At 43.8% G+C, this 12,583-nt stretch overlaps 1 protein-coding gene across 1 annotated transcript in view; it reads left to right on the top strand.

The window, feature by feature from the left end:
* The first annotated feature begins 713 nt into the window (after nt 1-713).
* LOC119649274 overlaps nt 714-12,583 on the top strand; it is a 505,257-nt gene continuing 493,387 nt past the window's right edge. Inside the window, exon 1 of the mRNA XM_038051363.1 lies at nt 714-1,743. The gene's annotated coding sequence lies outside the window, so the exon portion shown is untranslated. The remainder of the gene's footprint in view (nt 1,744-12,583) is intronic.

Consider the following 12,583-nt stretch of genomic DNA (forward strand, 5'->3'; position numbering starts at 1 on the left):
AGAATAAATTCTGATCCAGCCCCGCGACGTAATACCAAATGGGAGTCCCGCGGGGAGAGTAGAAGGAGAAGGAGGTAGTTTTAGTGGGTAAGAGTCCCACATAACCGTGTGGCAGGAGCCTGCGGTAGCTTTTGAAGCTTTCCACCTTCCATCGGGGGAAAAAACGACGACAGACAGACAGACGAACAGGCAGACAGACAGTAAACCGATTTTAATAAGGTTTTGTGTTTACACAAAACCTTAAAAAGACAGACAGTTTTACAGAAAACCTTAAAAACTGGAAAAATGCCCTTTATGTCCTCATGCAATACTATATTCAGCCGGGTGTAGTTCAAACGATAGGTATTTCTAAGATGTATATATGTACATGCTGAATTTGAGCTCACAGGACTGTTTTGTACCACTTTCAACCCCTTATAAGCATGCTATACTTAACATTAATGGAACCCTTGTATTAAGGAGGCTCACACCCCCTAATCGGAAGAGCACCAAATGCAACTGTATCTTACTTGTGACCAGGTGATTTTAAATTATCAATTATAATTGCAACATTGTTGGGTGGCTTATCTGTACATATTAGTAATTGCTTATATTTTTTACACTCCCATTTACATATGTTCAACCAAAATATACGAAAATATGCTCCTTAAAAAAACATAATTTCCATCACCATCATCATTTGATATTAACAAGTTACTAAACGATTCACAGATCAAGTCCAGACGGATTACACCAAATATCCGATTTTCACAGCAAATATTCCGCCCGGTAACCCTAGATCAACAGCGCCAAGCATTTCTTCAAGAAAACTTCCAGCGTCTTTGGGACTTCTCAAGATCAGTTTATTTTCCATGTTCGTGGTGTGAACAGGTTTGGCCGCGTGTACTTGATCCGCACTTTGGTTTGCGCTTTCTTCGCCGGACAGATCCGTAGATTTGCGATCGCTTCTTTACGCTTTCACGCTTTGATGCTGTCGTCGCCGTCGCAGCCGCTTATCACTCACCTAATCGAAGTCTGCCTTCAAGAATAATAAATTGGCTGGCAGGTAATCGACACCTTGCCGGGTCCCAGCCGCACCGACGAGGGTGTGCTCAAGTGAATAGAGTTTAATCGAATTGCACTCAAGTGATTTGTGTGCAACAGGTTTTGGGTTACCTGAGCCCGTGCGAATGCGAACCCATCCCGTCACGACCTTCGGCCGTTTGCTCCTCCGCATCGCGTTTTTACGGCGGGCGGGGTGTGTTGAGCAGGAGGACGCGTTTGCCACGACCACAGTCGGGTGCGTGAGTGCATTAAATGCAACAAATACCGCGTTCAGTGATGCACGTAATTACATATTTTTGCTAGAAACCTGTCTTCCCGTGAATTGATACTCTCCGCGTACGCGAGCGGGGCGCCGCGCTGTGACATTCAATTCAATCCTTGTTTCTCCAGAGAATGATTTTCACCCTTCCTTGGCCATATGTGAATCCCTGAATGTGCCTCTGTGGTCCTTGTGGTTCGTGAGTCTTTTGTTTCAATTTTGGTGCAATTGAGCGTGTAAAGTGATCGATAAGGTTTGGGTTTCTCAGGTGAAGGAATTTATTGTGTCTCGTTTTTCCCATGGGAGTTTGTGTGTGGTAACACGAAAGGTTCGAGCAGGATCAAATTACGGAGACGCCAGACTGGATATCGTACTCGTAGACTAAGTGGATTAACAACTTCAGACTTCTTGGATTGACGACTAGCGCTATGGAACAAATGGTAAGGATCCTTCACAATAAATTGAGATGAAATTTCATATTTCTCACAGACTGTTTGATCAAATCAAATATCTGCATAAACGTATCCTGTCGAAATCAACTCCCCTCATATCTTTTCACACCTAATTGAAACGAATCCATATTAGAAAACCGCCTTCATAGCTGCTCTAGAGGTATTCCTTATTCCAGGTAGAATTTCCGGAATATTTTATTGTAATTGTGGTATATCATAGGTAAATTATTATTTTTTGTAGCGCTTTGAATTACTGATTGGAAGGAGTCATAGGTTTAGTCAATTCCTGTTAGTAATTGAAAGCGTGATGCATCAAAGCACTACATGGTGACAACGTTCCAAGATTCCTGCGTAGTATGGAGAGAATTCACCATGACACTGTGACATGATCATCCTTCTATCTTGAGGACGTAACTGGTACATCGCCGAACACATTTCCAACACTAAGGCCTTGTTAGGCCCATTGTACTATCCCCTTAAATCGTCTATCCAATGATTTCCCGCCTATGGCATTCGCAGAGTTGCGAATCGAAAAATATTCTCCAGAGACAGAGTATGCAGATTCTTCATTGAAGAAAATCTTACCAAGGTGTCTTCGTCTGAGATCTGAGAAGCCCGGGCAGCTGCGTAAAAAGTGCAGGGTCGTCTTATCTGCTTCCTCATATTGGTTGCATATAGCCCAAATCACCACCCCAACCTTTTCCATAAGGTAGTTTAAGGAACAATATCCCGTTAGAAGCCCAACTAGAATTTTCATGTCCCACTTCTTAAGAGACAACAAAAATGCCGCTCTAATGGCCCCAGATTCTTCCACAAGGATTTGTTGCAGTGAAAATCTCCAGGTCTTACCTATCGTAATCGTACAACACCAGAGCAATCTGCAGGGTTTCTGATATTGTTCCTGGATATGGTGCACGTTTGCTTCGAAATGTACTTCTAAATACTTGACTGTTTGTACCAGGTGGATTACCGCCACTACTAAGGTGGGTAGCGTATAGCTGCGCCACCTGACGTTCCTAGTGAACATACCTAGTCCAGTCTTACTAACGTTTACCGTGAGTCCATTGCGGAGGCGCCAGTTGTGAATTTCATGCAGAGTTGCATTTAAGCGGTTACATATTGTGTCCCGATAATTATTACGGCTATGCTTGTGCGAAAATTTTTTGTCCTCCAGGAGCCATAACAGAGGGGAGGGAACCCTTCCCTGTCAGCAGTCCCTACGACATCCTCCAGCAATAGACTTCCGGCTGATCAATATGTGGATTTTTCTCCACTCCAGCATGTGGACTGGCTGACAGCGGTTCGATTTTATGCTGTCTTGTCACAAAATGCCGCGAATAAGGCATATTTGAAGGCACCTTCGATTTTCATGAATGCGCTATATGGCGTATCCTTTTTCGAATGCCGCCGTTTCAATTTTTGTCGTAAGCTGATGGAGTGCTGTCTCCGTGGATTTCCCTTTCTGGTAGACGTGTGTATCCCTTATAAACCGATCTACTAGCCTTTCTAGTCCGTTTAGTAGAAAGGACGTTGGACGTATCGTTCGGAAACTTTTTGCGTGCATGAAGGTTCCATGGTTTGGAAATAAATATCACATCACACCAGATAACTGAAATATTTCGAATACGTAGACCAAGGGTATCCATTCCCTCTTTTACTAGTGCTTCCTGTACTGCAAACGTAAATTACCCCGCTTTTGATTATTTTTTTAACAGGGATCTGCTTCAGTTTTGAGTTTGTCTCAAGAGAATTACTCTGTTCGCAGAAGCGTTTCCATGATGATCGTTTAGCCGATCTTCCAGCCAGGAGCTGAATCAGACTTCAAAGCATGATTGAGGAGAACCCTTCTCGTTCTCTTCTGTTTTGCCAAATATGAGTCTCACCATGGTGTTGTATCCTTCTTTATCGTCTTGAGTGGACAGCTTCCTTGGAAAGCTTCTCTCACGCTAGTTGTGATTGTCTGGGTTGTCTTCTCAATTCCAGAAATGAATTTGATGCGCCTCCCATACTTCGTGACTCGGGTGCTCAGTTTTATTTTATACGTTGTCCAATCTGTATTTCGCGAATTACGAAATAGAGTGTCCAGAAGTGGATCTACGCCCATTACGAAATCAATACGCGTGTGATCCTACAGTGTGATATCGTTTGATATTCTCCACTCTTCGACTAGAGTCGCAATATCAGAGGATGCATTGATTTTGGAAGTTTCGTAGCACATACGGTGTGCGTTAGCATCACATCGTGTTATTACCTCCATAGCTCTGAAGAATGTTCCACTGCGAATTTCTTCAGGAGCATCATAGAATCTCTTTATCTCTCTGTTGACTTTTTATGGTTAGCTTGACCACCGTGGTGTTGTCATCACATAGGTAGAATGGTAGGTATCAGTGGTCGCTCCGAGGAGCCCAATTAGCGATGTGGCGCACCGTTTTGATGCCACAAACTCCTAAGACCATGACTGCTGTCATGAGAGCAGGGAGGCAAAGTCAAGCCGGCCCGGACTTTCAGAGCCAGCCAGTAGCATTTACGAAGGAAAGCAGCTCTCCCACCCAGCAGCTAGAAATCTCTTGGAGGTCCCCAAAGAATGGTTTACCCAATGACCGTAGCCTGACTGTAGTTTGAGCTGGGCAATCGCAAAATAAGTAACTGAGGGTTTTCCCCCTTCTTCGCAGCTTCGGCATTGCGAACTTTAGGGCATGCCGAGCCTGGTGGCATGCTCCCTTAAAGGTCAGTGCTCCGTGCAGACTGCCGTAATCTTGTATGAATTTGCGCGCCTCTGGCGCAGGAACTCTCGTGATCGGATTGTGTTATAAACAGACCAAATCCTCCTTAACTTGGCACAGGCGGTGAGCTTTCGTCATCTAAGGTCCGCGGCTGCTAAGTAGTGCGAGTAGATTCCGCCCATGACAGTCGTCAGCGAGTTACCTACTTACTCACCGAAGGATTGCTCAGAGCAGAGCCCCGCCTGGCCAATTCGTCAGCCTGCTCATTCCCCTCTATGTTCTATGACCGGGAATGCAAACGTGGGTGCTCTTGAGCGTGCCGCCTAGACTGTTCACCGCGTTTCTGCCCAGCCCCATCAGCCTGAAGGATGTAATCGCTAAGTACAAAGCTTTAATTGCCGCTTGGCTGTCGCTCAGAATCGCTATGTTGCGCTTCGGGCTCAGATCATGGCCGAGCCATCGACAGGCTTCCAGTATCCGCTTAATATGTATAATACACTGACGAAACTTGGGAAAACATACGACTGTGTGTATTCGAGAAATCCCCGCACTGACCCCACAGACCCATCTTTGATCTGTCGGTGAAGAACATTGTGTCATAGCCCTGCAACACGCCGCCGGTCTTCCACGTTGCCCTGGTTGGAAAGTCCACAGTAAAGTTTTTCGTGAAGTTTAGCGTGCGTGTGGCATAGTCCGTGGGGTGTGCCAAGATTTTCCAAGGGATTTCGTCTAGAATGTTACTACGCCCGTAGGGCTTCGTTGTCCAGCATCCAGACTCACGTAGTAAGACAGCATTGCACGCTATAACGTATTTAATGTGGGCGTCTAGGAGGAGGAGATGCAAGAGTACATCGAGAGTATGTGCAAGGCAGGTGTGCAGAGCCCCAGTAGCACCTACGCGCGGTTTTTTGAATTCTATTAAGCTTCTTTCTATTGTACTTTTTGCTCAAACCCTGCTACCATACAATAGAGCCGTACGTTAGGATTGCACGCGCCGCAGCTGTGTATATCCAGAAAATCATCCTCGGCCGCAGACCCCATTTGTTCGCAAAGGTTCTCTTACAGGTGTAGAAGGCTATACAGTTCTATGTGTGTGTTTAGTTTTGGATCCACGATTACATTCAGATACTTTCTATGGGAGGAAAGAGCCAATCTTTGTTCATTCAGTCGCGGTAGGTCAGGTACTCTTTTCTTGGTTGTAGATAGCAGCAGTTCCGATTGGTTGGTTCCGACTGATAAGTACAGTGGCCGCTTTACAATACTCTAAATTTATTTGGGAAATATGGGACCTCATCTACGCTTCAGATGAAGATGCCGAGGGCTGCGCGTCTGCTTCAATAGCTTAAGGTGCTGAATCTTTTAACGTGATGGTAGCTAGTCCGTTGTAAAGCCAGCAGTTCGTTCTCTAACCTTTTTAATGTTGGGCTCGGGAACGCTGATAGTATGGGAAGTTTCCGGCCTATCGGCTCTCTCTCCATTTTTTGCTACCCAGCGGCATCTATGTGAAGGGATTGAGGTTACTATAGACACCAAGTTGTTCCAAAACCTCCGCACCATTTCGTTCTTCCTCTGAAAGCCAGAGGAAGCACTTTTTGAACGGTGGTAGCTCAGAGACCCTTTATAGGGTTAGTCTCGCATCCTCTCATACAGTAGCAGTATTGCCTGAGCCTTTCGTTCGTGTTTGCGTCGGCAAAGTTTAGCCGTAACATTTTACGGTATACGCCTACCGACTCAAAGCGAAACTTGATCCCTTGCGAGGATTCTGTACTTACAGCTAGGAGGATTATCCTCCCGGATGGGTTAGTGTCGTCATAAAAGACACATCCAGAGGCTTCAGTAGTCTTGGCTGTACATTAAAACTTAGCCGTTGTCGGCCGAGCCCTCTTTGCTGCCTTTGGTGCGGAAGAGTTGGTTTTCCCTTAGCAGCAGATGCCTCGGATGCTCCTTTCCTCTCAACCTTGGCACAGTCAATGGGTTCTGATTCGCCTGGAGGTGGTTTGCCACTTTAGTAAGTGGAGAATCTTAGTCTAGACTCAAGTTATCCATCGATGGGCCTAGGGTTGCTCCTTCACTCGGGGTTAGATCGTCACGATCGCAATTTAATTTTTGTTTTTAAAAGGTTTGTAGATTTAATTTTCGGCTTCGGCTTTTCGGCTATTCGGTCCTCGGTGCCTTAGTCCCACCTTGGCTTGAGGTTTTGATTACCGCTTCGCTTCAGGTGTCATCTCTTGGTTTCTAGAGCATCTTCCCTACTGCGCTCCCTCACCACGAAAAGATAGGTAATCATCGAGGGATATAATACTTTATAATTTTATTTGGGTCAAATGTGCCTTTCCTTGCGGTTCTGCTGCGTGAATCCACATGGGATGCATCAGTATGCTTTGAACTTCCCTGGAACTGTGCTGCTGTGTGTGATAAAGCAATATAGTCAAGAGGCACATATACCTTCGGACTTTAGGGCGCACGTATAACATTTCCGGCCTCTGGCCTTCAAATCGTGGTTCGAACATTTCAGTGCACTTAACATTATTTACAGAGGTCCCTTGGAATGAAATCAAATCACACCCTCATTAACGCGGCCGAGTGGCAAAGTAAACCATTATCGCGTGTGTATCCTTCGCATCATCGGCATAGGATGGAAAAATCGATGCATCATCATCGCTACCCCCGACTTTTCCGCTATGGACTTTAGCCCTGTCGAAAACTATGCTCAGTCTATGACTACCACAGTGCTACCTTGTAATGTAAGTGTTTCTCCCGTAGAATAACTCCTCCATTGAAATATCAGCCATTGGAACGTCCACCCTGATAGACAGTTTTACTTTTTACCTCAATTTAAACTACGGATTCATTTAGAATTTGCCAAGCTTGGTCCCCTTTTGTTGTTGTAAATAGAATTAGAAGGCTGAATATGAACTACTGTTATTAAATTTCGTATATCAACCTGCTTATAGTAACAAACGCGAGATCTTACCTCAATAAACATCAGCGGTTATATGCCCGATTGTAACACCAATGAAACAAGAGTACCGTCAGAGCTCTGAGGGGAGTAGTTTCGCGCACAATTAATAGTTCGGTTTAATTTATATCTCTTTATTTCCTTGGGACCACAATCTCAGCTGATGGCCGATTTTACCCAATACTAGCACTAAGTGCCATCCATTAAAGGAGCCCGACCCAGTACCAAGCCGGATGGCTCTCGCCGAATGTGGTTTGCAGCCCTTGCCATCGAAAGCCATTATATATAGCTCCACCTTACAGTCTCCAGACCTTGCCCCTACGACGCTAGGATGAACTAAAGACCTTCAGACTGAAGCTATCCATGCCTCCGTTTTTAATAATCACGTTTGGGGGTCTCTTGACAAGTTTTTACAAACGACAAACACCGAATTTTACCTAACCCTAGCAATTAGTACCAAACAGTTAAGTTGGCAGTTTATTATTGTTGTTAGGCATAGGCAAGGTATGCCCTCTGAAAAGCAATTCAACTGTAGGCAGGAACCTCGAAGATAAAATTGATCTTAGTCAAAGAGCATACATATTTGTTAGGCAGCCTTCGTTTACGGAGCGGAAGGTAAGCAGAAAGCGATGACGAAACGGTGAGTTATCTGCTGACAATGCAGTTCACATGCAACATTCAATGCAAAACTCTAGGCTAGCAATTCTACTGTTGTGGATGTTGCTTTGTCCGGCTAGTTTATAGTTAAAGAAAAATCCGAAAAAAGACGAAATTTTCCTGAAATGCGGAACCTTTTTTTTTCTTTATTATATATCGATATTTTGAGAACCAACCTATTGAGGAAGAGGACAACGGGTCCTCAAAATGCTCATGTGTGATAAACAAAAAAAAAGGATAACCATTTCTGTAACGACTGACAGCCACCGACAGCTCTCCGTCTACAAATTTAACTTTGGCATGCACAAGATGCAAATATGCCGTCCTGAATGACCTTATGCCTGCCTTAGTAATAGAGGGAATGGATGCCCTGGGCCTGCACTTTCAGAATATATACCGGGCATGCTTGTCGCACGCTTATATTCTAATATCCTCTTGCAGCATTAAAATGATATTCCTTTCTAAACCGGAGAATCCACTTCCATGCACGCGCAGGTTTGTAAAAGTGTTTGTTGCTAAATGCTTGCAGGGAATATTCTTACCAGGAAGGTAAATCAACAAAGGTAGTACTCCACGAGCTGACAGCCAAAACCGAGAAGGTAATATCCGAAAAGGAAAATATCTTGCACGTTTTCATGGGTATCAAAAGTGTTTTCAAATACGCTTCGTCCGCAATCATTTGCTGTCTGACAAGAAGATAGAGATCGATCCATTATTGCTCACATTCCTCCATTACGGTCTGAAGGTAGTCGATATAGGCAAGATATCCTAGGCACTATCCACAGGTATGAGTTTTCAATCTCTCATGGTCCACAAGCTGCATATTACCAGGTAATTCCTGGTATGTGCAGGTGCTACACACTGAAGGACTCACCGTGAATGCTAAGGAGATACTTATACAGGGTGCGGCAGCATAACTTCCTTTTTTAAAATGCGCGCCACTCAGTTAGTTGATGTCATAGCGGAGCGCTAGTGGTCTCGTTCAAGAGGGGATACTGTAAAATGTTGTCCCGACACGGTTCAGTCGCCATCATGATGATCTTCATGTTCATCCCTATAAGATGGCGATAGTGCAAGAACTTTCAGAACGTGACTTCAATTCTCGGATGAACGCGTGTGAGCTTCTCCTTGATGTCGTTCCCGAGGGTGCTATTGTTTTTTTAGCGATGAAGCCCATTTTCATTTGTGTGGGTCGGTTAACAAACAAAACATGCGCTACTGGGCTGACACTAACCCCCGAGAATTGCATCAAAAGCCTTTGCATTCACCCAAAGTTACAGTGTGGTGTGCAATTTCCTCAGCTGGAATTATTGGTCCCTGGTTTTTTGAGGAAAATGAGGTTACAGTGACAGTGAATTCGGACCGGTATGTAAACATGCTACAGATTTTTTTTTCCCACGGCTAGAAAATTTGGATTTGGGAGACACCTGGTTCCAACAAGACGGTGCAACAGCACACACTTCAAGAGCATCGATGGCTGTTTTGAGGGAACACTTTCCAGAGCGCCTTATCTCAATTAGAGGCGATTTGGAATGGCCGGCACGCTCTCCTGATCTGTCCCCTTGTGATTTTTTTCTATGGGGTTTTTTGAAATCCCGTGTTTATGTGAACCGTCCAAGAATCCTACAAGATTTGAAGACCAACATCCAAAAAGAAATTGCCAACATAACACCTGCTATGCTAACAAGAGTCATGACAAACACCAGAAACCGGTTTACGCAATGTATGGAGAATGGGGGATGTCACCTAATAGATTTGATCTTCAAAACAATGTAAATAAAAACTTTAGGCATGTACCTACATTATAAAAAATAAATAAATATTTTCAGATGCATACAATAGTTTTTATTGAGTTTTGAAAAAAGGAAGTTATGCTGCCGCACCCTGTATTTAACAGGAGCGTTAAGAGGCAGCTAAGCGCTACCCCGATAATTTCAAACTGACACCCTTACGCGGGTCAAATATAACTGTACGCCGCTTTTTGGGTGTACACTACTGGACTCCCCAGGAGGTTGGTTATTATCTTATCCAGGGAAGTGAATTCCACTGGGGGGTAATGACATTAACAAGGCCTATTTCCACATATGATCTGTCCAAGCCATATTTTCCTCAGATTGCAAATAACACCGGCATTTTGCGGGGAAGAATGTAAAGGACATATTGGTGAGCTTAATTTTTGGGGATTTGAACATTTAACACAACAAATTGTTTACTACTCCTTGACTGCTTTCCGGTGCCACTATAGTGCTTCGACTGAACGCGACAGCAGCATTCGTGAAGGTAGAGAATCAGCTACCGCGTGGAGGACCCCCCAGAAGGGAAGAAGGGCGTCTTTACACGGGCTAGAACCCTTCTGTGCAAATGAAGGCTGAGGGGAATATACTGGGCGAATGAAGCAGTTTAGGCTGCTAATGGAGGTATACGAACCTAAGCGCTAAAAGAATTGTTTAAGCCTCGCCAAGACGAGCCTCTAGATTATAGTGTGGAAGTTAGGATCCAAGGGCACTGCCTGCAGGTTCTGTGCAGAGGGTGACGAACCTTCCCTACAAGTTCTGGGACAGTGTCCGGCCATTGTGCAAAGTTGGTCGAGGCATCTATGGTAATACTTAACTCCAGACGCTGAGTTTAAATGCTTGGAAGTAGGAAACATACTAAAATTTCTGTTGGTTATAGGCTTGCTTGACTTACTATAGTTAATAGGTACAAAAGGGACACAAAAGTTCTTTTGGAAAACTGAGTGACTTCCCTTAACAGAAAAGTAATACTTCATCTGACATCGGTTAAGCCGGTTTGTTGACGCGTACCATCAACGATGACACAGAAAAGTAAGTTCCTAATAGTAAAAAAACTTTTCTCCAGTGAACAACAAAGATTTATCGACTTCGACCTCGAACTTGACCCATCTTTCGGAGCCTAGATGCTGCTTGCATAATCAACGTTTTTGGTTTTGGAATGCTAGTTCTACTTTCTTCTATTTTCGCCGCGGCAATCCAATTAGATCAGATTCTCCAACTGTGTTAGAATACTTGTTGCAAAATCGTAACGGTACACTGCAGGATTATAGTACCTTGTAGGAGGTGATGTTGTCAGCATTGCGCTCGCTGAAGCTGATTTGACTCAGGTACTTATTCACAACTGAGTGGACTAGTATCCGCCGTCAAATCACCATACCACCAGTGGAATTTGAACCGCGACCTTCCGTACGATAGCCTAGTGCTCTAAACACAGCTATCCGGACACAATACGATCATCATTGCCATCAAATAGATTGCTGAACAGGAAGACCTGGAGGACGTTTGAAGTAAATAGCCTCTTCAAGCAGAAATACTGGCTGCGTTCCTGGCTCAGTAAAGTTTAGTAGTGGCTTTTCGATCACTAACATCCGCTTCGGTAGCCTTGACTACATACGAAAACTTAGCGTTACACACTGAACCTTTTTTGTTTGGGTTGACTGGTTGCGGCCGTAACAGGACTTTAGCCACGAATACTTCGGACGATTCTTTCTTCCAAAGATGGTGGTTTTCCTGAAGATGATGTTTGATCCGGAGGAGTTTCTTACCTTGAGGCGTTTTTTTTTTGTCAGAGTAGATGCTTACCCGTAGGAAGACTTTGGTACCAGTAAGTGTCATAGAGTGGAGTGTCGTGGAAGAAGTACTTACAGAATGGGAGCATCTGAGACGATATAACCATTATTCATGATAAGATGAAATTCCATTTCAGTTTTTATTAGTTTACACCAAAAACTTATGTGTATCCTACATAACTGACAGATAAATCCGAAGCAGACTGGGCTCATTTTTAGTATTCTATCTATTCTTGTAAATTAGATACTAAAAATTACCTGTCAGTTACAGCCAGTTTATAAAGTACACATATAATATATGCTAGAAACCTCAGAATCTTTCCGCTTGATAGAGATGGAATATAGTTATGACCTTTGCATAAATGTAACTTTAAACTTTTGTTCCTCCTAAACTTTTAGTTTACTCCTCCTTCTAGTTTCTATGTTCATCGCCTACTCATCCGTATAACCTTTTTAAGGATGGTAAATGCTTCCATTCCTGTTCCAATTCCTAGCTGAAAAGTTTCCATCCACCATACGATCTGTATTTTTATATGGTAAGCATGGACTCTCACGCGAACTTCAGACAAGGCAGTGGAGGAATTCGAGCGAAACCCCCTACTGAGAAAAATAGGTCCCCCATAAAATAGGACTTGATATGGAGAAATCGGTATGTATGCATGACTTATACATATGTGACAAACCATTCGTCTCCTAAATAATAAAACTTTGAAAACTAGCTCAGTAGCTAGTTACTTCGAGCGAATAGAGGTCAGCAGGAGACTCTAATGTCCACTATACGCAAGAATTGCAAGGAAAGTGGCCAGTAAGTAAATTGAAGAAGTAAGGGAGGACTTTCATCAATACATACTGCGTGACTATACTTGAAATGAAATTTATTTGCGCAAAACTTTGATTAAGGAAATA

The sequence above is a fragment of the Hermetia illucens genome, chromosome 2, assembly GCF_905115235.1.
Source record: "Hermetia illucens chromosome 2, iHerIll2.2.curated.20191125, whole genome shotgun sequence".
NCBI lineage: Eukaryota > Metazoa > Arthropoda > Insecta > Diptera > Stratiomyidae > Hermetia > Hermetia illucens.